We start from the raw sequence: 27112 nt of genomic DNA, 5'->3' as shown, positions 1-27112 counted from the left end.
TCTCTCTCAATACTATATATATTTGGTTTCTTTGGAGAACCTTGACTAATACAGTTCTTATATTCATGACATTTGTGATGTAAGGTAAATGACGTGGTCCCTAAATGTAAGTGAACTGTAAAAATCCAATAGAGGAAACAAAATAGTCAATTAAAAATATTCAAGTGTAAATATTCAATTACACCCCTTCCCCCCAAAAAAGAACAACAAACAGGAAAAGAAAACAGAAAAATGATACATGAGACATATAGGAAAAAATTGTTGACTTAATATACAACCAAATCAGTAATGATGTTAAATGTGAATGGACTAACTCTAATTATAGTTTTTGCACAATTGGCTAGAAAAGCAAGACCCAACTATTTGCTATATATAAGAAACTCATGCAAATCACCCATATTTTAAATAAAACAGTTTGAGTAAATACTGCCTATAAATATATTCAACATTTATACTCTGTGAACATTTTTTAAAAACTGATTTTCTTGGCTTGTTTATGGCTTATAAGTACAGAACTAAAGTGTACTATCTAAGCAGATAAATAATAGATAGATGAGAGAGAGAGAGAGAGAGAGAGAGAGAGAGAGAGAGAGAGAGAGAGAGAGAGAAACAAAGAAAGAAAGAAATTTTTGCCCTAAAACATCAATGAGTATATTATTTGGGATCTCTGTCTTCGAGATTCCAATAAATCTGCTCATCTCTTGTTGCAGCCTCCTACTCAACATATTATTCTATTTAAAATTTTATATGTCTTATCTTTCTTTATAGATTAAAAACTCATTGAGAGTTTAAACGCTGAATAAATATTTACTGTTTACTCAGTAAATACATCAGGCATTTAAGATACAACTAGGAACAAGTTTCGCCAGATGTTTACAGTCTAGGGAAAAGAAATGAGAAGCAGCAGACAATTATAATAAACTTAAAGATAGGTATTTGGTAGATAAATAGATGAGAAAATGAATGAATGGACAAATTTCTCAGATTTAGTAGTTTTGATATCTAAATTAAGTGCAACCACAGTCTGAACAATCCTGAGGCATCTTCATGCAGTGGCAGCTGGCAGAGAAGAAAGCATAATATCAGACAGGAACTAAGACCCTTAATAGGATTTGCCCTGAAAACTTGGCATCTCATAAAGCAACAAAGTAAAGGCATTCTATACTCTATTCCCGTAGAGCACAAACAATGTCTTTCAAACGCATCATATGAATGATAATGCATTTGTTGTTCTTTAGCTTTAATTTAATTGTAAAAAAATGCAGTATCATGTTTTGTTCCACAAGGAGGAAAATAATCCATGCGTTATGCCAGCCAATAAAAGCAACTCAATAAGAGGTCTAAACTTCTGATTATATCCATTTCCCTCAATTCTAGTTTTGGATTTTTTTTTTTTTTTTTTTTTTGGAGGAGTTGGCATTCAATCAAACTTAAGACTTAATGCAGGTCTTACATATCATTGCTACTGCTGTTTATGTGAGAAGTAGGTATCCTGCAAAAACTTGAAAGAACACCAGCTCATCATGTTGTGGCTTTAGAAATGACCGAATGCAAGAATTTAGTGTCGCTTCCTGTGACACCATCCAGAGAACCAGCATCATAGTCTTATCAGTGAAAGACAGAGGCGATCCATAATTTGGGATTTGGAATCCCACTCATCTCAGCACACAGTCCTGAATATTTCAGGAAGGGTAGCTGGCTGACTTAAGAAGTCAATTAACCTTTGTCACCTTTCAGCCAAACTCTCTTTACTCATCTCGGTGGAAATACTCCATGAGCCCCGTTGTGGCACAGTTCTATAGGACAGGCTCTGTCCTTTACGCATCACATTACCCACGCGCCCTCACCTTTCCATGCCATCCTGTCTTTATTTTGTTCGACTATTCATTCCTCTATATGTGACTCGAGGGGGACGAATACTGATGAGCCCCAATCAACTATATCATCCTTTCCTCCTTGAGGGTGATTGGCTTAAAAAAGGGCATGTGACCCAATTCTTACCAATGAGAGGTACGGGAAGTCTGAAAAGGGAGAGGTTTCAAAGGAAGACTGACTTGTTACTCAAAGGAGCCAGAAAGGGCAGGTCCCTTTCTGTTGCATGGTGACGTGTCTGTGACCCCTCAAACTGCAGCACTAAGGACAAAGGGAGTGTGAGATAGCAGGCTGAGGGTGGCAATACAGTCAGAAGAAACCCAAGCCCTGGAAGAGCCAACCCTGCGTTTCCCCATCACAGGGCATTGTATTCTATGACGAGTCTTTCTTATTAAGACAGTTTTGCCATGATTTTTTCCCCTCAAACCAAGGGGATCCTGATACCATTCCTTCTTTTTGTCCATTTCTAAAGTGATCGCAAACTCAGGATTGCAGAGGGGCGAAGGTGAAGAGGGGCACACAGAACTGACGTGTAGAGACAAAGAGGACTTGAGTTACCATGTTGGCTGAAACCCAGGCATGACATCACCCCCAAAATGTTTCGTTCATTTGAGGACAACGCATCAGAACCCGTAGGTTACCAGGCGAGAATAGAGCACAGGCATTTGATCCTAAAGCCATTTCTTTTCCTTGCAAATCAGTGGGCCAGGAACTGGAGCAAACTTCTGGAAAGGATCATCGAATTTCCCTTTCATTTCTTTCAGCTTCAAGAAGACAAATTTCAGTTTAAGAATTATCCTGATATTTGAGAACTAGTTGTTTTTCTAGCCTTACTGCATAATAATAGCAATTTTTAATCAAGTTCTTCCATCGTTGGCCAGTATAGTCTAGAGTGAACAGTGATGTTAGTTGTGAACCAAGAAATAAAAAGACAAAACCAAATAGGGAATTCTGAAGGTTTTTTAAAATAAAATCAAATAAATTTACTCCAATGGGCATTACAAAGTTGCCTATTATGTGATTGGTATGGTTCTAGGTCCTATTGTTCCTTTGATTCATATGACATTTGAACGTAATCCCTGCCTTTAGAATTATTATTGTCTAGAAGGAAAGAGAAAATAGGTATGTGTTAAATAATTATAACCAGAAAGAAAGTAACAGTGTTATACTATAGTCTGAATAGAACGGTGAGTAACTGATGGGTCAAAAAATGCGGTTGGTCAAGAAAAGCTTTCTGGGGGATTTAAGTGTTAAACCAGGTTGCAAATGAAGTCAGGAACGTGGATCGAAGACACTGACCCGAGTAAGAAACATCAGCTTAGGCAGGTGGCCCTTCGCTGTCGCTGTTCCTCTCAGGATGCTGTGCGATGTAGCACACGCAGCTCGGACAGGTACCCAGCCCCACCCCCTCTGCTCTCCCATGGTAATTCTCCTTTGCTATTTATTAGCCGATGGAGAAAACAATAGCGTCCCAATACAGAACAGGAGTCGGCGTTTCCCTTTGCGCTCAAAACTCCGCGGCCTCATTACGGTGCAGTTCTGATCAGATGGCCTCGCCAATCACCACAGACGTGCACGCGCTTCACTGAAACTTCGGGTTCCCGGCGACAAACCCCTTTCTCCCTGTTCTCTGCTTTGCAACCGGACCACCTCTAGTCTCTCAAATATGGCGCTCCTGGATGTGACCTTCGACCCTCAGGAAGAGGGTGCCATCCGCCCTGTGACTTTAACCGTTTTCTGCTCTCGCTTGTTTAGCTGAGTCCACTGTCCCCTTCCCCCGCCCCCAACTCTCTCCCTGATAAAAGCTTGTTTTCCCCAATTCTGACAGCCCCCCGTTCCATGCCAGATTCCACGGTGTCTTCTCAAAGGCATCCTGTAGTTTTGTTTTTAGAAGAGATTCATAAATTTATGAACTATTTTCTTCAGAGTCCTGATAATCTTACCTGTTTTGTTCCAGTTTCTGAGTATATTTAACCAAGCAGGTAATCCATGACTTTTTCACAAATTAAATAACTTAGGTTGTTTAAAAAAAATGAGCAAAAGCTACGCAGGAGAAAAAAAAAAAGCGCTCAGTACATCCGGGGAAGAATAAGGACTTAAGGCCAAAAACAAAACTAGCCGCATTTTGGAATGCCGAATCTGAGCCTTGATATGGAAGTACTACTTAGTAGAATATGGTACGCTAAGTTTATATCTACTTCATCTCATTAATTTTCAATATGAATATATATAAATATGTATATTTACAAAAAATGAGACTCGACAATTTTGAGGCCCTTGCCGAACTGGGAATAACTAATAAGTGATAAAACTCAGAATCCAACCTACTTCTCTCTGACACTAATATTATGCATTTCCCATAGTATCTCTGCTTGGCAAAGAATATAGTTGTCAGAGGCCACAAATTTCCTTCTTGCAAGGAAGAGAAAAAAAAAAAACTTCTATTTGATCAAAGATTCCAAATAAATTTCTAGATATAGTACTGAGTTGAGAGTGCTCATCCACTGTCCCTTTGCCCTATTTCTGTGTAAATTATACACACAACACGTTGCACTTTAGATATGTTAATGTTTTGCCAGACATGACAGATGGCCAATGTCATGTCATCATCTTGCAGGTAATTCAAGACTATCCCTTATATCTTTTCTTCCATTGATTTTGTTTCTTGCTCATGGCTTCTTAAAATCTCAAAAATTCCACTTAAGTGTTTTTGTTTACTTTCATCATAGGCTAAGGGAAAAAGTAGGTTATCTAAGAATAACATCTGAATTTCCCAAAGTAGTCCTTAAAATCCGATACTTTATCACAGTCACAGAGTGTTATCTTCAAATGTTTTCATCTGAAAAATCTACTGCTTACTTAACTTGGTGCTAAAAAATGAAACTCAGAGCTCCCCAATGAGTAACCTGTCATTTCTCTTTAGGCTGGTCAACCCCACAGAGTACGTGTGAAGGTTGCAACCTAAAAGGACTAACCATAGGTGTCAGATTCTGAGGAACAGGAGCAGGAGCAGAGAGACTGCAGTGGGGACGAAACTGGCATTTACACACTGACCGTTACCATCAAATGAATTAATGGCACAGATTACTGAGTTAACAGTTCCGCTGGTTGATTCTAGGGCTGCATCAGTTTACTACAAATCGACTTAAAAGCTATTCCAGAAAGCTACTGGTTTCAAATCAGAGCTCCGGGGCCCTTAGGAAGAGAGCAAATGGAAGCAGTTGGTTCTCAGGAAACAGTTTCTGGTCTGCCCCATTTGAAAACACAGAGGCAGCAAAATTGAGTCTTACAGAAATCTGATTGGGAGAGGTGGGGTGAGAGGTGGGCAGGAGACCAGGAAGAAGGCAGTCTGGGTATGAGACCCCCTGCGGTTGGTCAGATTTAGTTGCTAAGTCTCAGGAAACCTTGGACGCTTTCTCTTGGAAATTAAATTGAGATTTGAAACTAATGAGGGGCTGAAGTATAGAGAATGTGGGATAGCATGTGTAGCTAATTATTCCATCCAGAGAGGACAAAGGGACCTTGGGACATTTTCATACGGCCTATAAACTAGGGAAATTAATCCTAAAAGCTTGGAGGAAAATAAATTGGTTCCCATCACAAAAGTGCAGATATTAAATCTGCTGATAATTTCTCCTCACCTTTCTAAGAGGTTACATTAGGACCAGGTAGGAGATTTTAGTCCCAATTAAGGTTGACCTGACTCTTTTGTGAAAATTTGGTTAGGAAAAAAAAATAATTTCTTGGACTGCTCTAAGGATTTTCATGTAAGAATTCAATATTCTGGGGGTGTAATTTTATTTTCATAGGAAAATTCTTTCCTAAAGAGAGGAAGGAAAGTTATCAAGAACTGTGCTATCTAGTGAGGCAGATAACTAAGTTTGTGTCCCCACTATGTTCAAAGTCCTGCCTCATTACGCTGTTGGGGGAGAGGAGCTTTGGGGATTGGGAGGGAAAGAATAAAACATAAAAAAATAGAGAAATTAGTTTTATTCTCACAGAGTTCCAAGTGGTATATATAATACGGGCCATATCCTTTTGAAAATTATAAAATAAAATAATTATATCGGTGAGTTGTTCCCGAAGTAGGCTGATTTTTAGCGTCATTAGAACTTAAAAATGAAAACCAAACACAAAGGTTCTGAGTCCTGCCCCAGACTCCGCTGCGTTTAGCCCAGGCATCTTTTAAGTTCTCCTTGTAATACTTATGATCGGCCAGTTTTATGAAATACTTGTCTCATTTATAAATCATCAGACATCTGGGGATATGGTGAAATTTGAAGGATTAAAAAAAGAAATCCTTCCAGACAATCATTAACATGTAGAAAACTCCAAATCTAGAGACGTGGGCAAAAGCGGGGTTCTTTAGGGGGCAATCGCATAAGCACTTGGCAAACAGAATTTTCTAACAAGTTAAAACTAACAGACTATGTGCTACGAGCTGACATGACGCACCGAAGTAGGACAGCTTTGGTTCTGTCATTTTCTGCCTATGCTACTGGACTACAGAATGGATTGTACATAAACGAACGGGCACAACTGGGTTCCAATAAAACTTTATTTATGGAGACTGAAATTCGAATCTCATATAATTCTCACATGCATTAAAATAATTTTTCTTTTCTTTCCTTTTATTTTCAACCACCTAAAATTGTCAAAACCATTCTTAGCCTGGGGACCATAGCAAAACCAGCCATGGGCGGCACAGCCTCGCCAACCACAGGCCCTATCACTCAGCACACCTCCAGGTCTCACTCATCCTGCGTTTCTTATCGACTGAAAACACCTTCACTTAGGAAATTTGTAAGAGGGTAGATCTCATGTTAAGTGTTCTTACCCCGCCCTCCAACACAAAAACAAAACAAACAACAACAGAAAAAGAGACACAAGGAAACTTTTGAAGGTGACGGATATGTCTATTACTTTGATTATGGTGATGGTTTCACAGGTGTTTGCATATGTCCAAACTCATCAAATTGTGTACATTAAATATGTGTTATTTTTTGTATATCAATTATTTCTCATTAAAGCTGTTTAAAAAAAGAAAAAAAAAAAAAGAAAAGAAAACAGATGGCAAGCCCGATTTGGCTCGCAGACCTTAGTTTGCCAGCAGCTGACCTGGGGCCTCACTTGCCATTCGTGGAGCAGCATGGAAAGCAACAGCTGACGATCTTTTAACTTGCCCAGTGGAATCCAGCATCCATGAGCCTTCGGTCTCCAGACGGAACGCTGGGCACGTGCATTTTGGGAGTGCGCCTGCCGTTCAGAAGGAAAACCTCGGCATCTTCCAAGCTTTCTCCAACCTGGTGCAAAGAACATCTGATTTCCAGAATGATATAAATCCCACCTTTGCCCGCCAGTAAATTCATGTGCATCATCTTACCATCAGGTGTATATTAAACGTGTACATTAAGTATTGAATTGGAAGATTAAATTGTTTGCATATATTGCAGCTTCAGAAGGAAGGGCCTCACCACTCTCCCTGCCCGTGGCCCTGCGTCAGACGGTGACCTCCCCAAGAGATCAGTGAGACGCTGATACACGCTAGAAGCTGTACTGCCACCAGGAGAGGTTTCATTTATGCCGACGAAGATGATCGTTCCCTCCAACTCGAGTACTCGGAAGGAGCGTCTTTTTCCTAGCATTGGTATTTCCCTACCCGCAAAATCATTCGCATTGTCGTTATTTGATTCCAATCAACCCCAGTGACAATGCTGGCTGTCGTGGGGTCGGGAGCCGCATTTGGTCATGTAGCTTAACTATCCTGCAAGACATGGGCTGAGGGGTAGACCAGAGGCGATTCTGAGTTGGGTTTCCAAGGAATGCTGTTGCCTTTTGACTGGACTCCAGGCCCAGAGAGCCTGGACGTAGGAGGAACTCGGCTTTGCAGCCTCCCCCGGGGCCAGGTCTCGCTGCCATGCGTGAAGAGTTGCCCAGGACACTCTAACAAGCAATGGTCTGCAGAACAAATGTTTGTGCGGGGGTGGGGGCGGTGTGGGGGTGAATAACCAGCATGGATGCCAAGCGGAGTGGCTAGGGAAGAGTGATGTCGTTAAACTGTACGAGTCATTAAGTCTTGTCTGAGTGTCAGATGTTCGGCATTCGATGCTATTGCCTCCAATTTAAATCATGTTTAAAGAAGTGCCGGAGAAGGTGCTGAAAGGCGCCTCGCTCTGTTCTCGCACTTGCAAACACTGTCTGCTTCTGCGCCGTGGTGAAGCTTTGCATTTTGGCCAGACACCCCGTATGGAGCTGTGCTGGAGCATGGCCTTTTTTAAAAAAAAAAAAAGTTCATACAGTCGCACAAAGGCAAAAAGAGCACATAGTATTTCCACAAGCCAAAGAGTGCCTCCTGATGGCATCGGCGGATTAGAGAGAGCGAGCTCAACGGCCAGCCGTCCTCCGCAGAGGCAAAGCCCATCAGAGCACTACCCGCAAGTCTCCGTGAGGTGATCGCCTCCTCCAAAGCCCTGCCAAGTGTCCTTGTCCCCCAGAATCCTTTTCACAGCCCCAGAAAGTCTGGAGCTGCGGATCGTGGTTTATCATCACCAGTTACAAGCGAGGCTCAAGTCTTTATCATACCTGGATTCCCTCGGCACCCTGTGACCTCACGGAGACTCTACCCACGTGGGTTCCTTGGTGCCCCTCGTGTGTCTCGGAAGGGTGTCATAACCACACGGAATGGGACGATGCACACCACATGGACTGACCTCAAAGACATGATGCTAAGTGAAATGCACCAGTCACAAAAAGACGAGGACTCTGTGATTCCACTCACAGGCGGTCGCCAGAGGAGTCAGCTTCATAGAGACAGAAAGTAGAATGGAGGTTGCCCGAGGCTGAGGGGAGAAAGGAATGGGGAGCTCGTGTTTAATGGGGATGGAGTCTCTGTTTCGCAAGATGCAGAAAGTTCTGGAGATGGGCGGTGAGGACGGTAGCATAGCAGTGTGTATGTGCTTGGTGCCGCTGAATGGCGCACATAAAAATGGTTACGATGGTAAATTTTACGTTGTGTGTATTTTACCCCAATTTAAAAGAATGATGCGGGTCAGAAAGTGGTGAGGAAAGTTCCAGTTAAGACTCCAAGTTCTCCCCCACATGAGTGTGCGTTAGCATCGTGATGAAACGTGGCCTCAGGGACACTCATCTGAGACCTGGGCCTCCATGGTCTCAAGCATTTTTTGACAGGGGTGTTACAAATTTTATTAGAAGTACACGCCTCACGGATAGAAACTCCCCCAGTTCCTCAGGCTCTTGCCAAGCCAGGCCTTCAGCAGCAGGCTAGAAGGTGTTTAAGATTTAGCTGAAAAGTTAAGGCGGTTGTGTTTCCTGCGATTCAGAGAGAACACAGCCGTAGTTGACTGGGGCAGGACTTTGGTTGGGGAGTGAACAGACACAGGCAGATAAAAACCACCCAGGCCTCTTGAAATCCAACTGCACCAAGAAATATTAATGATGCATAATTTGTTTAGCAATGTGTAGATATCCAAATAGTTTCACAAATATAAACCATGTAGTTTCCATAACAAACCCGTGATTGTCACCTTTGAAGGTTTGCAATATGCCAGTCGTCATCTTTATTTTTGGCATTATTTTATCTTTGGCCTAGATTAACAGGTTTAGAGAGTCCAAACCATTTGGCTAGCAAATGGAAGAGACGTGATTCTAAGACAGAATTGTTTATTTGTTTGTAGTAGTAACATTCTTTTAGCCCCAAATTCTATACATTGCCTTTTCCCTTAATATCATCAAAAAAGAAAGGAAAAAAAGGATGGAATCCTAAGAATCTCTAGGTGATGGATGGATTTTAGGCCTGCAAGTAAGTCGGAAAGGTATCTCATTGATACCCATCTCTCCAAGGCTTTGGGAAATATCCTTTTAGGAAGAAATCACAACCAAAATCAAGGCCTTCAAATATAACACTCATAATATAAGATATCGAGACTTTTTTCTTAGTCCCATTTTATCATTTTTAGCGGCACATGTTGAGCAGAAATAAATATATTAAAAAAAGTAATAAAAACCTAGCACCAACTTCCTCACCATCAGATGTCCAATCGCTGGGGTGGTTGATTCTTTAGGTCAACTGTTGTCGTGCTATCATCTTAAAATGCAATTTTGATGTACCCCCAACTCCTCTTCCACCTCTCCTGGATGCAGATGTCCACCCAAATTTATCTTTCCTACAGAGTGACTGCAGACAGATCTCCCCGAATCACAGACTCACTAAACTGGAAGGAGCCTAAAAACAGACCCCTGCAGGTCTGTTCTTAATCCTTTCCAGACAAATGAGATACGATTTCAAAAGATCTTCAGGAAATGCAAGTTCCCTCCCTACTTTGGTGACCGGTTTTGAAGCTTTACTCATATGATCAGAAAAAAACCTTCATTATCATTTATCTCAAGTGCATCCTGCTACAATTTTACCTTCTAAAAAAAGTACCGTGTTCAAATTTGCAAAACCCTCTCAAACATAAAAGTGGATTTGTAAACAAATAGATTGATTGAGTTGTGGATAACTTACGAAATAATACCATATTCTACAAAAGAACATAGCATAGAGAGCTTTTTAATAATGACTCATCTTATTATATTTAAAACATGATTCAGTGTAGGAACATTTGTGATACAGAAAACTTCACAGAGTCACAATTATTGAGTCAGGTTAAAGACCTTTGCACACATGAATATATTTAGACAATGCTTTCTGGGTGTCAGTTTCATCTACCGATGCCTATCACATGCTCTTGTAAGCAAATAAAATTTCCTAGCTATATCCCCATTGATTGGCCTTGGATGGCCTGTATGCATTTGCATCTGTCCATGAATGAGTCCATTTCAAGCGCAGATACGTGTCTGTGCACGGGTAGAAAGATAAGCTGAGCAATTGTGTGATTTGTTTCTGCTTAGGCAGTAAGTTACTAATCTCCTGATTGGAACCAGATTTGTATGAATTAGGAGTTGAAATTGGAACAGTCACTGCTGTGTGCAGGATGTAAAGTGAATAAAATGAATGGGGTATTAACCTTCAACCACTGAATATTAATCAGCTTTTCATAAGAAAGAAAACACAGAGCTTGCCACACTAAATATTTTCAACGCTTATTGACAGGATATGATTTCTTTTCTCCCTTAGCCCTGTTACTTCCAGTCAAGGATCTGAACACCAAACAATAGTCAACTTGACCCAGACTGATGTATGATTTCAAAAACCTCAGGTACCATGGGTGGGTCGGGCTCTGTGAATGTGTGGGACCCGATGAAATGATATGCTTTTATCAAAAGCAAGGCCGTCTTCCAGTTGGTCCTGCAGAACCTGCGCCAAACTACGCCCGAAGGGAATTCACAGAAAGAAAGTGGACAGGAAGTCTCGATGACCACAAAAGGAACATGTGAAAGGAACACCGTCCCCATGACCCTGGACAGGGCCTGCAGCTGGGGAATGCTTCTGTTTGGATTTTTGGATGAGACTTGTATCTACCTCGAGGGGGATTGGGAAAAGAAAAAGTAGTGTCATAATGGAATCTGAGTGAAAACAAAACTTGTAATAGTTTTTTTTTTCTCATGCAATATTGCAAGAGGTTTTGTTCGAGAATGCAAAGTCTTATATTTATGTCTATATCGTGATAGCATAGCATATTTATGTCAATTTCTACATTTATCCATATCCATCTATATTTATATAGAGATAAATCTATAGCTATATATGGATAAATAGAATTATATGTATATGTTATGTCACCAAAGAAGGCAATGGATTCTTATTTCCTGGAGATATTTGAAAACAGCATCTATAATATAATGTTTAAACATTATATGTCTATATCAACAAAACTACTTACGTAGTACTACAAAGAGTATATTTCATGCAGTTAGGCTTAAGTGGAGATTGGGCCCAATTTAAAAAACTAAGAAAGGAGGAGAGGGGAAGAGAAGGGTTTCTTCCACGCTCAGCTCATGCAAATCTCTTCAAATATTTTTCTCAAATTCTCTAATATTTTTTCAGATATTTTTGAAGCTACACTTCGAACAAGGGAGGTGCATATTTCCATGATACTGTACTATTTACGGATCACTAGGTAGCTCTCAGCCTCAGACTTACCAACGTAGTGTTAAGTGAATCATTTTCCTCCTTGGTGATCTCTCTCATTTTATTTCTAATAGGTGACCCTTCCTCTCTGTACAGCAAGCACCCCACTTGGATCCCCACTGCCCTCATATGCTCTCTGCCAAAAATTTCTGACTCTTAATCCCAAACACTGAAGTAATCTCCAATATAAGTTACCATTGGAAAAAAAAAAATCATTCTTCTCCCTTTATCTGGCAGTGACACTGGAAATCCACCTGTTAGGCTAATTCCATAAAGGTCTTGATGACTGATAATAGCCTAATATGTTACCCAGTAGAACAATTCCTGAGAACTCTAAAGATGATTCCTCCTCACCCCCATGACCCCCGGCCCTTGGCTATTCAATCGAACACTAATCTAGGTTCTCCTGTGAAAGGACTTTGCAGAGAAAATTAAGGTTACTAACCAGCTGACCTTAAGGAAGCCTGGATCATACAGGTGGGAACCATGAAATTACGTGAGCCCTTAAAAGAGGAGGAGGGCAGAGCAGTCAAACAGAAGAGACGCGGCAGCAGGAGGCCAAAGGGGAGGCCCAAACTTGAGCTTTGACTTGGTTTGCTATTGCTGGCTTTGGAGAAGGGCGAGGGGAGCCCTGAGCCAAGGAACGCTGGCAACCCCTGCCGACAACCAGCGAGGAGACCAGGGCCTCTGTCCCCCTACAGCTGCCAGGAACTGAGTTCGACAGTGGCACGAACTTGAAAGGGATTCTTCCCCAAAGCCTCCAGGAAGCCACGCGGCCCTGCCAACACCCCGACTTCAGCCTGGTGAGACACACGTTGGACTTGTGACCTACAGAAACCGTGAGGTATTAATCTGTGTTGTTTTAAACCATGAAGGTTATGTAACTCGTTACAGCAGAAGTAGAAAATGAATACAGGTAGGCACCGAAGAGTCGTCAGAGAAAATGTTATTAATTCCAATGAGCAAATCTTGATGAGCTCCAGAATAGCCTGGGAAGGTGGATCGGTGTTGGGGGAAACAAAGGCAGCTTCAAATAGGGCATCCCTAAAGCTCAGATGTAGTCTCCCTGTATTTACAACTGCCTCTCAGAAATCATAGCTCTTCGCCGCAATATCCTGGCTAGAGTGTGGTCAGCTCTTTTATGATAAAATGTTGGCAAAAAGAACTATGCGAGGGTGACCGAGAGGTAATAGAAATTATTCTACCCCTCCCCTCCATTATTACACATTTGATCTTATCCTACACATAAGATCCTATACAGCTTCTTAGCCAGTTCAGTTTTCATTGAAGATCGCTGACCCTCAGGGAAATTAAATGGCTTTGCTAAGATCATACAGCTGGTTGGTAGTGAATTGGATGCCGGAGTTCAAGTCCGCTAATGTCTTAAGCTTAGTGTTCCGTATCCTTTCTCTGAATCCCTACTTGTGATGAAAACTGGCTGAAATTAAGAGGACACACTGGATAAAAGGGTCACAGGAAAATATGTTGTGTTAGTACATGTAAAGGGAGTATAGGCATTTACCTGGATCGTTTATAGCCCAAGTCACGTCATCAAAGGCAATGCTGGTTGTCTGAGTCATTGCTGAATCCCAGAAAACCCCCAAAACAAACAAGCAGACAAAAAAAAAAAAATGAAGCTATCCAGATACTTGGGATGAAGAAGACTTTGGTTTAGATTACCTAAACTGATGCTTCCATAATTCTCTACTGCAATGCACTTTTCCCAAGATTTCACGGCCACTTCTCAACATTAAATAGCCCTCGTGCTAACAAGCCCGAGTCCGCCTTAGTAGATAATATCGATTAGTAATCCTGGAAGGCAAACTTGAAAGCCTTAGGAAGAAAATGGAATGAGTCAGCATGCATGTTGAGAATGGAATCCAGAAACACAAGATGCGAATGTCCAAATACTTGAAGGAAGCCTTATTTGGAGGATGTTAGCATCCTTGCCCCCTCCCCACCCATCCAAATTCCATCAGCGTTGCCAGCATCATCCCTTCGGCCTACTGGGTTTCTCCCTCTCCGTCATTCTCAACCAACAGCCAAACACCTCAAACCCAAAAATCCTGAGGCAAATAACCGTTGCAGTCTGCTGGGTTTCAAAACCAGACCACAGATCCATCCCTACTCCAGGTCACCTCATCAAAACATCCAGAGCTGGAGTGGCTTATGAACTTCCTGGCCGAAAGCTCCCTAGCGCATGAAGGAACCCCCCAGAGAAAGGTGGAGCGGTTTATACACCATCTTGGCCGAGATCATAAACAGAATGCCCTCCCTCCACTGTTTGGAATGAGATCCATAAAGAAGTAAAAGGATCTAAAAAGCATCTTCCGAATACAATGTGTATGAAATGTCCACTTCAGGTATTTCTGTAAATATTTAAACTTTAGCCTAAGAATTGCAGCTCAGTCTGAGAGCCCTTAAATCTCAAGCCAAATTTAAGATAAATCCTTCAACGGATAAAAAGCTCCAGCCTCATTGGAGGGCTATAGGCAAGACAGAGAATGAATGCACTTAGACAAGTGACGGAGCAGCATCGGACACATCTCCAGCTTCCCCTTACACTGTCCAATTCTAACATCATCCACTCTCTATAAGTTAGAAAGAGCCGCTAATGAAGCAGAAAGAGGAGGAGGAGAAAGAAAAAGGCTTCTTGATATTCAGTTACTTTTTGGCCAGACGAAGCTCCCTCGGGGCTCCCGGGATACCACCATTTATTAGCCTCTGGTCCTCTCTACATTATGAGTCGCTCTTCTTTGGAAGCCAAGAGTAAGAACAGACGCTCAAACGTCAACAGTGGCAGGCGTGGACCTCTAGCCCACACTCTTTATCAATACACCACACCAAAAAAATGATCTCCAGCACATCACCATCATTCTTCCTTTCCCAAAGACACATAGGGACATGAGTCGACAGGACTAGATATATAAGTGCGGCCTCCTTTCTGAGTCACTTTCAGAGCAACGTTTTTCAGTGGCTCCGTAAGAGCATAGAACGCTGTCAGCTTTGAAAGGTGCGTGTTTCCTCCAAGTGGGAAGTCTTCCTAGAAGTCCAGAAAGACGGTGGAGTGAGCATCTTCTGTCCTTGGGAGTGCAGGGGTCAGAAAGGAAAGGGGGACCCAAAGTCAGGACACCGCCCCTCATGCTATACGATCCCATTCCACAAGAAGAAATCTAGGATGATTAAAATACTGTTTTCGCAGCTGTCGCACAAGTGCTATTTAAAATTCTTATTCTGTATCCCAGGATTGAATGCAGAATGTCCACGCAACGGAGGGTCAGAATGATAATTTAGGTGCAATTAGCCAGATGTGTTGAAATGGAATTTCTCCCACCCACTCCCCAAAATTATCTGAATGATTTACACATACATAATCGCCTTACTCCAGTGGGAAAATAGCATGCCCTTGTTTATTTCACCCAAATACCCAGCCTTTCCAACAGCATTACATCAAAAAAGTGCAAAGTCCAGGGACCCAAATAAGATAACTCTCTGAGGCCAAGCTGTCTCTCTTTTAAATGCAGACAGAATTAATTTGTTTTCATTAACTCCTTATCGAGTTACCTGACTTTGATTCCCAGCACAAAACGTATTTGAAAGGGGGGCGGGGGTGTCATGGTGGTAGATTTTCAGGAAATAGCAAGTTCTTTTTCTACTGAGATAAAAATCATTTGGCAAGCCAGGGTGAAATACTTCTACTTGCAGCAGAGAGAGAGAGAGAGAGAGAGAGAGAGAGAAGATGCTAATGAACCACAAAAGGAAAGGAGGTGTATATATATGTATTTTAAATAAGACCTTAGTTTTGAAAACGGCTCAGTGTGCAACCCATTTTTGAAGAAATGTCAGCTATTCCTTTGGGAGCCACGTCAGAGGTAACCCAGGCCTTAGAGTGACTGTAATAAAAGAGTGAGCAGTTAAGGTGACTTTAATTAAAGAGCCCGGATCCATCAGAACTGACCTTTCCGATGCATCCTTCATCCCAAGAAGGACGAAACAAGGGGAGGGGCCTTGGAGCCTGGGTACCAGAGTGTATTATGGGTAACCGTCAGGGTGAGCAGTGTTGGGAAAGCAGTCCATGCTTATAGTTATGTATTTGAAGAAAGGAGGGGAGTTCTACAGGCTAGTGAGAAAGAACGGAGCCCACAGGTGACTCCCAAGGTTGACTTGCCCTCTTAACTGGGAGCCTTTAGAACCTTGTGGCCCCCCAAAGTGGCCACTCTCACCCCGCTCTCCAGGATTCAGATGCTAATATGACAAGAGAAGGTCAACGGGAAGGACTGGGAAAGAAGCGAGGAAAAGGGGAGGTCTGAGTCAGGTCGGTCCCCCTTAGAGGATGAGACCCTGCTTGGAGCCATAGTCACTCCAAGAGCAGCACCTTAGCTCCACTCTGAGACGAAGACGATCCAGCCGTCTTGGTGACATACAGAGCTGTCCGAGACTGCAGCACGGAGGCTGTCAGCAGAAGAGGTCATAAGCCCCACTTCTCCTCCAGTGACAATACAGGCCCTCATGAGTTGAGACTGAGGTGGGAGGCGGAAAAGAAGGAGTAGAATTCACGGGGTCTGGAGGAGGAGAGGGGATTGTGGAATCTTACTTACTGTTTGTGCTTACCCAAATCCAGGGAGGGGCCACGAGCCTCTGCTCCCCCGCTTCTGGGAAGGATTAAGACATGATGGGGGGGGCAAGCTCTGAAAAAGTTATTGTCCTTACCTCACTCAGCATGTCTGTCTGTCTGTCTATCATCTCTTTATCTATCATCTATCCACCTGAAAAATTGTCATTGTCAGGCCATTCCCCAAAATGCTGAGTTTCCTCCTTCCACGCACATGGTAGAATCCTTCCCTCCTTGTAGAAGTGAGACATGAGATTTGCTTTGGTCAATGGAATCTGAGCAGAGGAGAAATAAGACACTTTCGGGGGGAAGACTGATGTTAAGAGTCAACACACAATTGCCTGTGCTGTCTCCCTCATGCCCTGAGGCCAGCGCTGTTCTGTCACCAGCCTGCTTTCCTGAGTGAAGACAAAGTGACAGGACCACCCCACCCCACCCCACACCGCCCCTCTAGCTGACCCACGGTGAACACTTAGTACCAATAAATAACACACCTTTGTTATTTTCAGCCACTGAGATTTTGACATCATTTTTTATTGAAGATACAAAAATGTAAAATAATAAGTCTAAAAGATTTCTGGTCGTTTCCTAAGTGACTTTTTTAATAATCTGGCATTTCCGTGAAATAACCAAGTTCTTTCAGAAGTCCCTCTCCCTCTTTCTGTGCTTACACTGTCATAGCATGTGTTAGACATGTACCTCGTCTGTCTCCTGGGAAAGCTAACCCTTCTCACCGAAGGAGCTCTGCCCTATGGTAAAGCACAACAGACGCCATGACTTTTACGTACTATCCTAAGATCCCTCGACTGTCCTTTGTCAGCCATATGTCCTTGGAAAATTTACTCAAATTCTCTAAATCTTAGCTTTTTTAGCTATAAAATTAGCATGATAATTCCTTTATTTCCAATTCATTTTGCCATGGGGGAAAAGAGTATATACAAACTAGCGACTCCCCCCCCGTTCCTCTCCACCAGCAGAAATGTTACTTGACCCTCCCAAAAAAGCATTTCTCTTCCATAAAATGAGGGTGACAACCTACCTCCCCATCTAGAGTCAGGATTAAATAAATCAGCCAACACAGAGCTCTTTGCAGGTATGCTCACTAAAAACACAGCAGTCGATGTAATTGTTGGGATCATCATTATGTTAATAAATTGCATAGAACCTGACGTGCATTCGATAACTCTTAGCTGCTTTCTTTGCCTTCAGGGGAAGGGCCCTTCCTGCGAAGGACTGGGGTCATCCAGAATAGCATTATCAACAGTTAGCAGGGTGGCCAACAACATACTAAGAAGAGAAAAGCAAACTCCAAAAAAAAAAAAAAAAAGAGTCTGTATTTCAGACCCATTTATGGCAAGACATGTCTGGATCCTGAAGAGGCTGGGTTTTTTCCATTCTGCAAACACATGGCTTCCATTAGTTGACTGATACTGACACATCGGAGCCTTCCAAAGTCCTCTGGGCCTCCGATGAGTGAAAGGCTTGCATGCCCAACAAGGAAAAGACAGGCTCTCCGGGCACGGAAACGCTGCCAGGGGCGGGGCGGCAGAGGTGCTGAGTTTAGGTAGGAGACCAGATCTGGCTCTGTTTTTAATGACCATCCTGTCCACACCTGAAAATAAACGAGCCACACCTGGCGAGATTCGTAATGCTCAGGAGCTCTGGTGCGACGTCCGTGTGCACATACAGCCTCCATTCATCAGAGCGAGCGCTGTGTGGGTGCGTGTTCGACAGGGACGGGAGTAGTGAATAATCTGCACGGCGCACACACATCGTCTCTGCTGAGCTTTCCAATCCAAAGCGAACCCAAGCTCCAGTGTCCTGCTCCTTTTTATTTTGTGTTCTGAGGACATCGTTGTTCGGTTGGCTTTTTAGAGACGGGCCTAGAATTCTAATCGGTCTGCCGTTACGGCTGCACAACGGTAGCTCGATCCTTGCCCAGCCTTTATCATCCATCTCGCATCTTCAGAGCTGTGCGGTCCACTTTTGTACTGCACAGCAGTATGCTAGGGACCTCGTTTGTGTTTTCTGTCTCATAGCAACAAGTGCTCTTTGAAAGAGGGGAAGAGGCTGGGGCATCGCTGACCTGAGACATTTAGGACAATTCTTTGCTTTAAATTTCATCCCCAAGGGGATGAGTGCAAGGAAATAAGGCTTGTGTCCTTGATTACAAAGGGGAACCCTTAGTCAGAGGCGTCTTGTTATCTCTCAGCGTGTTTGCGGTTTCAGACTGTGAGGCCAGGGTGTGCAAACGAGGACACATCTGCCTAATACTTGGAAGCCGATAACATGTTTTCACATACACCAAATCACTGGATTCTTTTAACAGCCATGTTGTCGCAGATGGCAAGGTTTCATTCTCTTTTATGGCCGAGTAATATACCACACCTTTCTTATCCATTCATCCATCTACCCATGGACACCCAGTCGATTACATATCTTGGCTATTACTAGTGATGCTGCAGTGAACATAGGGGTGCGTATGTCTTTTCAAATTAGTTTTTGGATTTCTTCAGATAAATACCCGGAAGTGGAACTGCTGGTTCATGTGGTAGTTCTATTTTCAATTTTTGGAGGAACCTCCATACTGTTTTCCATAGCGTCCGCACCAGTTCACATTCCCACCAGCAGCGAAAAAGGAAAGGTTCCCTTTTCTCCACCAACACTTGTTACCTGTTGACCTTTTGATAAGAGTCCTTCTGATAGGTGTGCGGTGACTTTTTGATGATAGCCCTTCTGACAGGAGTGGTTTTGATTGCATTTCCCTGATGTGGTGTTAAGCATCATTTCCTATACCTATTGGCCATCTTCTTCTTTGGAGAAATGTTTTTTTAGGCCCCTCGCCCATTTTTCAATTTATTTATTTATTTATGTTTTTGATGCTGAGTTACATGAAGTCTTTATATATTTTGGATATTAACCCCTTATTTAATATATCATTTGCAAATATCTTCTCCCATTCCGTAGCAGGTTGTCCTTTTGTTTTGTTGATAGTCTACTTTGCTGTACAAAAGCTTTTTAGTTCGATGTAGTCCCACTTGTTCATCTTGTTGTCGTTGTCCTTGCCAAAAGGATACATATCCAAAAAAAAATGTCACTGAGAGCAATATCGAAGACTTTATTGCCTATGTTTTCTTCTAGGAGTTTTATGATTTCAGGTCTTACATTTATCTCCTGAATCTATTTTGAGCTTATTTTTGTACTTGATGTCAGAAAGTGGTCCAGCGTGATTTTTTACATGTGTCCGTCCAGTTTTTCCAACACTTCTTATTGAAGAGACTATCTATTCCCCCATTATATATTTCTGCCTCCTTTGTTATAAATTAGTTGACCACGTAAGTGTGGGTTCATTTCTGGGCTTTCTATTTGGTTCCCTTCCTCTATGTTCCTATTTTTGTGCCAGTACCACGCTATTTGGATTACTATAGCCTTGTAATATAGTTTGAAGCCAGGGAACATGATAACCTGCAGCTTTGTTCTTTGTCAAGATTGCTTTGGCGATTTGGGGTCTTTCGTAATTCCGTATCAATTGTAGCATTATTCACCCTAGTCCTGTGGTTAAGTCACAGACTTAGTTTTTAACCCATGTCATTCTCTCTTTGAGGAAAAAAAGACAGTGACATTAATATTAGCAATTCGAAGAGAATCAAGACTGGATCTCCTAAGAGATGAGTTCTATTCCATTGTTTTTCTACTTCCCCTTCAAAAGAGGTTTGAGCTAGCAGTGACTTCCTAGAATTGTAATTTCAAAGGTCACCAGTGACTCTCAAAAGGCATTATCTTAGCTCCTAAATACTTTCCAAGCATATTTCAAGCCTCACGCCACCTACTCCACTGCCTCTATTAAACAGGCTCACAGAGCAGGATCCATAGATTGTATGAACCATCATTTCAAGCTATAAGGAAGCCCGGGAAGACAGGTTCCACATGGGAAGGGATTTTTCCCATTTCCCAAATAATTGTCCCTAAGTGGATTTACTTAAGCAAGAGCTTAAGTACATCTCAAAAGAAATCGGTGATCATAACTGCAAGATGAACACTACATGAGTTTAAGGGCTACTTAGGGACACGCTAAAATCCCAAAGAAAAATTGGCTTTCTTGATTTGAGAGAGGAACAGGGCCAATAGGGAGTTTAGGCTGATTCTGTTTCTCATGAGTCATTTTGTCTGTGGACATGCCTCAGAAATTAAACACACACACACACACACACACACACACACACACACACACACACAAATTCTAGGTATGAGATAATTAAAATTTCAAATCTGATCATTTGAAAATCAAGAAAGTATTGGATAAGAACCATGCTGTTTTGAGGATTTTATTTTCCTTTTTAAAATCCTAGGGGTTGCTGAGCTTATAAAGAATCCCCGATTCAAATAAAAAGTGAGAGTGTTTGGAGAGAGTCATTCTCTTTGATATCAGACGTATTTTAGTCTATAATTTTCCACTCTGGCTTATGCGGCTGTCTAGGCTTGATTCCATCGACTCATTTAATCTCTGATTTCATTTTTTTTAAAGCCTGTTTTCTGTTTATCTTTGTCCAAACTGAGTGCAATCTACGCTCTCTAGCTCCTCTAACTGTCTCTGCTTTCCAAGTTTCGTATCGGAGTGCCTGTGTGGCGTGGTCAATCTGTACTTGCTTGACGGGCTGGAAACGGCATGATCGCAGTAAGAAAATTAAGTTAGTACTCCCAAAGACAGCCACTTACCAAACTGTGATTTAAAAACGGGTCATCACTTTAATTTGCTGCAAGTAAGTGACAGGGTGGGGGGAAGAGAAGCTACTACAAATAAACTCTGAGCTGCAAGTTCAAAATGAATGGGGACAGTTTTCCTCCAAACATTAAATTTTCATATACAAGCTAGTTGCTCAGTTGGAGAAAGGTTAGCATTCAAGCTCATTTGAAAACAATCCAAAGAACAAACAAACAAACAAAAACAAAAACAAACAAACAAAAAACTTAAGACTAAATTCACATATTGCTACTTCCCTCTATCTCTTGAAGCAGAGAATTCTGATTCTGTTTCAGGGAAAGCTTAATAAATAATCATCCAACCACAGAGATGGACATTTTAACATCAGCTACTCACCAACCCAACATACAGACGACCACATTGAAGCCCACCTTGTGTGACGACTCAAGGTCCTTGTCATTTTTAATAACTTGGTCATGTACTTATAAAGATGTATTCTACTTCATTGTGTCCATCATGACACCAAAGAGACTTCCAACTTTCAATAAATAAATTTTTTAAAAAATAAATGACTTTTACGGTCACAAGCATTTGCTTCCCAAAACATTTGGGAAATGCCATTTGCCAATTTCTCAATCTACATTTAGGATTTGTCCTAGCTCAAATCCTTAACACTCAGAAGATCAAGAAAGAAGTATTAACTTTCTACCCTCCACCACATGGCGAGAGAGAGAGCAATAGCTTTTGCAAATGCGTACACAAGTGAAGGGAAATGAAGTGTAATCTACCATATATCATGGAACAGACTCGCTCAAGTTCACTGTTCATGAGGAAGAAAGCCTTAAAAAATAATCCAGAAGGCTCCGGTAAAGGCAATACTTTGGGTTCTCCATTTGTATCTATCTCCAACTCTATATCAGTTATAGAACTTCAGTCTTTTAAAAAGGAATTTCCTTGTAAATAAGAGTAACGAGTTGGCAATGGGATTCAGATCTGGCCATTTTACCTGAGCAATGGAAAAAATAAATGACGTGGAGGCCTTCAAAACTAACTCCCCCTTGGCAATCGTCTGTTTCCTCCTGAATTTGTCTAATTACAGAGTAATGCTGAAAGTAGTCTTCATTTGTAGATTAATTAGTTGATGCTTAAGCAGTTCTTTGAACGTAGAAGGCAACATGCAAATCTAAGTACAATTATTCATCCTCAAGCTAATGATCATTTAATTAGTGTTTTCTGCTTGTTTAATGGCCCATAAAGGGGAGGACAGTTTGGGGAAGGGGCTTCTGCCGTTGCTGTGGAAGGTTTAGGGTTGCAGATCTGACTGGCACGAAAAAGCGATGTGCAAATAAAGGTTCTGGACCTGAACCTACACTGGAAACTGACTGTTTCCGGTCCTGGTGGAGGAGAGCCAGGGGGCAACTGAAAACAAGAAGATCTTTTGGCATCTTCTGCATATTTCTAGAATGAGTAATCACGGTTTAAATTGAGCTAATCTGATGTTCTGTGGCAAACCAAAGACCTACCTGAAGTGACGTGTATAGATCAGAAAAGGTTTCAACTCTGGGGTGTTTGTACATGTTATAAAGGTCCTTCTGCCCTCTTGGTAAAATTGAGTACCAGTTTTCTAAATAGGAAAGTATACCCAAGTTGAAATTCATTAGATGAAGCTAAGTGTTTTGCAAAACACCTTTCTTAGAGCTTCTTACATGGTTTTCTAGTTATTTCTCTGTACATTCTGCTACCAGATGATACATCCACAGCCATAACTTGTCTTTTTTATCTTTCTATTCCCAGCCTCGTACAGCCAATAGTCAGCATTCAGTAAGCAAGTGAATCAATGAATTAATAATAACTAGTTCTATACGTATACAACCAGGATGAGCAAATATGCCTCTGGGTATAAAAATTATTCCTAGGCACTTAAAAACTTCTATGTCAAAGAAATTGTGAACAGTTCTTTTACATGTTCGTAACGCAGAAGTCTCTGTTTCTGAGGCTGGGTCAATACGCACAACATGACAAGCAGACTGTCCAAACAACATTCTCACGTAACCTGGCAAGCAGCTTTATTGGTTTATCTAATCAATACTTGCATCAAATGACTTTTTTAAGCTACAGTTTAATCAGTTATGAAATGAGGCTGATGTGACAGTTAAATGAAATGATCATAAATCTAACTGAGAGTAATTATTCGGTGTCAGCTGTACTAACCTCAGTTGATTTTTCTTTTAATGGGAACTTTGATTCGAGAGAGAAAAAAAAAAAACTTGCTGAAACTATGTGTAGCCTGACCTTCCATGGACAAAAATTTCCTTTGTCGATTGATAATTCAGGTAGCAGAACGGTAATTTTGGAGATTATGATACAGATATTTCATGATACTAAGAGATACACCCCACACCTAAGCTTTGGGGTAATGCTCTAAAATTAAACATTTTTAAAAAGTGGGGTTTTTTTTAAAGCCAAAGCAGTCATAAAGATATAGAAGTCATGTTAACTTTTTCTCAAAAGAAGAAAAAAAATTTAAATACAAAGAATTAACAGTTAAAATAAACTATAGTATAGACGAAGAGAATATAATAATAATACCATTTGAAATTTTATTCAAACAAAGAGACAATTTAAAAAGTGGGAGACAAGTATCCTAAGGTAGTTGGAAGTCTACCCTGTGTTTCAGAAGGATGCTTTTCATGAATTCCTGGAAGAATTTCTAAATCCAGTTTCCTGAAAAGTCTCCACATCTACATCAGGCAGCACAGAGGCGTCAGACATTCTTTACCCGGTAGGCTGGCCGTGAACAACATGCAGTCCACCTCAGGGAGGTCCGGCAGGAAGGCCTGGCAGAAGATGTGCCAGAGAACCAGCGCTGACCTCGAGCCCACAGGGGAGCAGAGGCCTGCAGCGTCCCTCCCCCTGCACCCCGTGACAGGGTCTCCCTGGCTCAGCCCCCAGCTCTTCTTGTGTCTTGACCAGCTCTAATACCGCCAAGGACTACAGTGCATGAAAGATCTCGGTCTCTGCACCTGAAATCGTGTACGAGAATGGAGGAAAGTATCCCGCGACATGAGTAGAACATCAGTGTTCAGAAGGCCTGAATCTATTTAAAACAAGGCAGGAGAAAAACGCATATGGCTAATACCAGTAACTTCACATTTAGACCTAGAAAAATGCCTCCGCTTCCGAGCATATGTGATGGCTCTAAAGAGAAGGCTGCCTAACATGTTTCCTTGGTGCCTTTTCTGGATGTGAATACTTTCTGTATTTGCTCGAAACTATGAGAGTTAAGGGATCAAAATTTTATCACCGATGACTTCTTTTATTCTCGAGTATTTTTCCTCTTTTTAAAAAATGAGAGAGAAAAAACAATACACAACAAACACACAAACCTAAACAAGAGACGCCAGATTCTGCGACATGCACCACCATCGGTAAAACGAGAGAAAACTCGTGAGCGCCATTTACAAAAGTTACGGGCGTTATGGGATGTGAGGGAGTTTTAACATAGGAAGCCAAGTGAAATAGGGTGAAAACCTAAGCAGATTATACTCCAGCAATTAAAACACAAATGGACTTCACGAAGAGTCTGACTCCAACAATTAAAACACAAATGGACTTCACGAAGAGTCTGCCCTCGCTGTCCCCCTGCCCCCATTTTTGGAGTCACTGAAACCACTCCACTTGGGGGAGAAAGTAGATTTTAGCAGAGTAGGAAACGTGCCAAATATCCATGGCAACTTAGAATTTTTCCACTTTCTTTACATGTTCAATTGAGACCTTCATAAAATTATAAATGAAAGGACACATTATGAGCACTTTCTTTGAAGGGGGATAAAAAAAGGGGTCTTGCCTGGAAGTCAGATTTTTTGGAGTTTATATCCTGCTCTTAGAATACTTGGGAGCTTTCTCTGCCAACAGCAAGACCCCTAGAAGAGCTAGCCTTTGCCGTCAGAATTCCAAAAGGGAGAACCACCAACCGTTCCCCTGATTGTGGGTGAGACAGTGAGCGCCAGGAGGGGACTGGAAAGTACTGGGCTCACTGCTCCTGTCCCTCGGGGACCGAGGTCAGTGTATCTTGGCGTTTCTTTCCACCTCCCTCCCACTCTTTCTCGTCCCCTCCCCCACCATGGATTCACTCATGTTTACATTGGGGAGACGGCGACTTCTGCTTCTCAACGTCTAAAAGAAGTTTAAAAGCTTATAAAAAGGCTCTTAAGATTTCTTGGACCCCAAATGCCTCTTACAGAACAATATTTTGATGAGTTCAGTGTAAATGAATCAGAAACCTATGTATTAAGTTTCCTTTGACACACACATCAGTTTAAAAAATGAATGGAAAAAGTGCCCAGGGCTCAAACTGTGTGGGGTTTTCTCAAACCCAAAATACTTGAACGGGAAGAGTGGAAATCCATTCGAATCAGCCAGGTTTGCTGATTACCATCCCCACCCCCTCTACCACACTCCCCCCTCACCCCCAGAACCCTAGTTATAATGGAGGGAATAACATATATCCCGACGGTGACTCATGACTGGCTGGCTGTGGATATGGTCCTGGTCGTCATGCTCAGGTCACAGCAGAAGCCAGAGGCTGGCTGGCGCTGTGGCGATGTCCAGCTGCTGCGCAGGAAGGCTGACCCTAAAAGCTGTCTTTTTTTTTTTTTAAGAGGAAACTAAATAAACAATCACAGAAGATCATAAATCACTGACAACGACATTTAGATTTGAAATAGCCCGAGAAAACAGAATGTGTCACAATTTGTCCCTTGAAGATTAACTCGGTTCTGAGTCCTATAATTGGGGATCCCGTGACTTCTGACGATAAATGACACAAGGGTCAAAACTTGAGAACCAGTATAGTTTCGGTGGAGTTGTGTTTTTTGTGTGTGTGTGTATTTGTGTGTGTGCTTGTTTTAATGCTGATTCTAGGTCCAGAGAAACACCCATAGGAACAGAAATAACCCAAATTTTAAAATCCACACCGATCCCTAAAATAATCGTTCCCCTGATTTTTTTTAAATCTGTTTTTCATTTCTGTTGGTTTGGTTTTGTGAGTGGACAACCGCGCTAGGTGAGCAGCTAATGGGCTGTCTTAGCCAGGTGAGCAAGTTTCTGATGCTGTCCTCCTGTGTGCTGTAGGTGACCAGATTGTTTTGGGATGTGCATCACAGATATTACAACTGTGAGCAATCGCTAATTTTTTGCTGAAACACGTTGCGTGTCCAGTGTTTCGCAAGCACTATTGTGCCACTCGGTAATCAGGAGGCCAGTGTTAGGCATCATTGTCCTTGGAACTGATGACAGGGTCCAGCAAAGTGGGATTGTGGATTTGAGCTCGTGCCCGACTAATGCTCAAGTTAACTCTCATCCCACTAAAGCACGGGAAAGCGATCTGTGGGCCGTGATGAGCTAGCTCCACATACGCTGTCGTTCCTCTTATTTTCAGACTCATACCCTCTAACCGCTTTACGAGGTTCTGCAGCCCCCCGTGTCTCAGACAGAGGAGGCCATGATGACCTCCAGCTCAGGACGAATGGAGATGCAAGACAGCATTCGGATGGATTTGCGCCTTGCCCATTTTTTTCTCGAAGAAGGACTCTCTCAAAAGCTTTGCAGGGCCTTTGCAGTGTTCAGCCTTATTCCACTCAAAGTAAGTGCTGGATACATTCTGAGTGAGGGAATGAGTGAGTGAGTGAATGAGTGAATGAGTGAGTGAGTGAATGAATGAGTGAATGAGTGAGCAAACCATTCACAGTGAAGCTGAACAGACCATTGAAAAGTGAAAAGGCCGACAGAGGCAGGCGCGGAATTCCCTCCGCCTCACTCAGCGGTCCCTTCGCCA

This window comes from Pteropus medius, unplaced genomic scaffold (assembly GCF_902729225.1).
Source record: "Pteropus medius unplaced genomic scaffold, Ma_sr-lr_union100, whole genome shotgun sequence".
NCBI lineage: Eukaryota > Metazoa > Chordata > Mammalia > Chiroptera > Pteropodidae > Pteropus > Pteropus medius.
Note: the sequence above shows the minus strand (reverse complement) of the source record.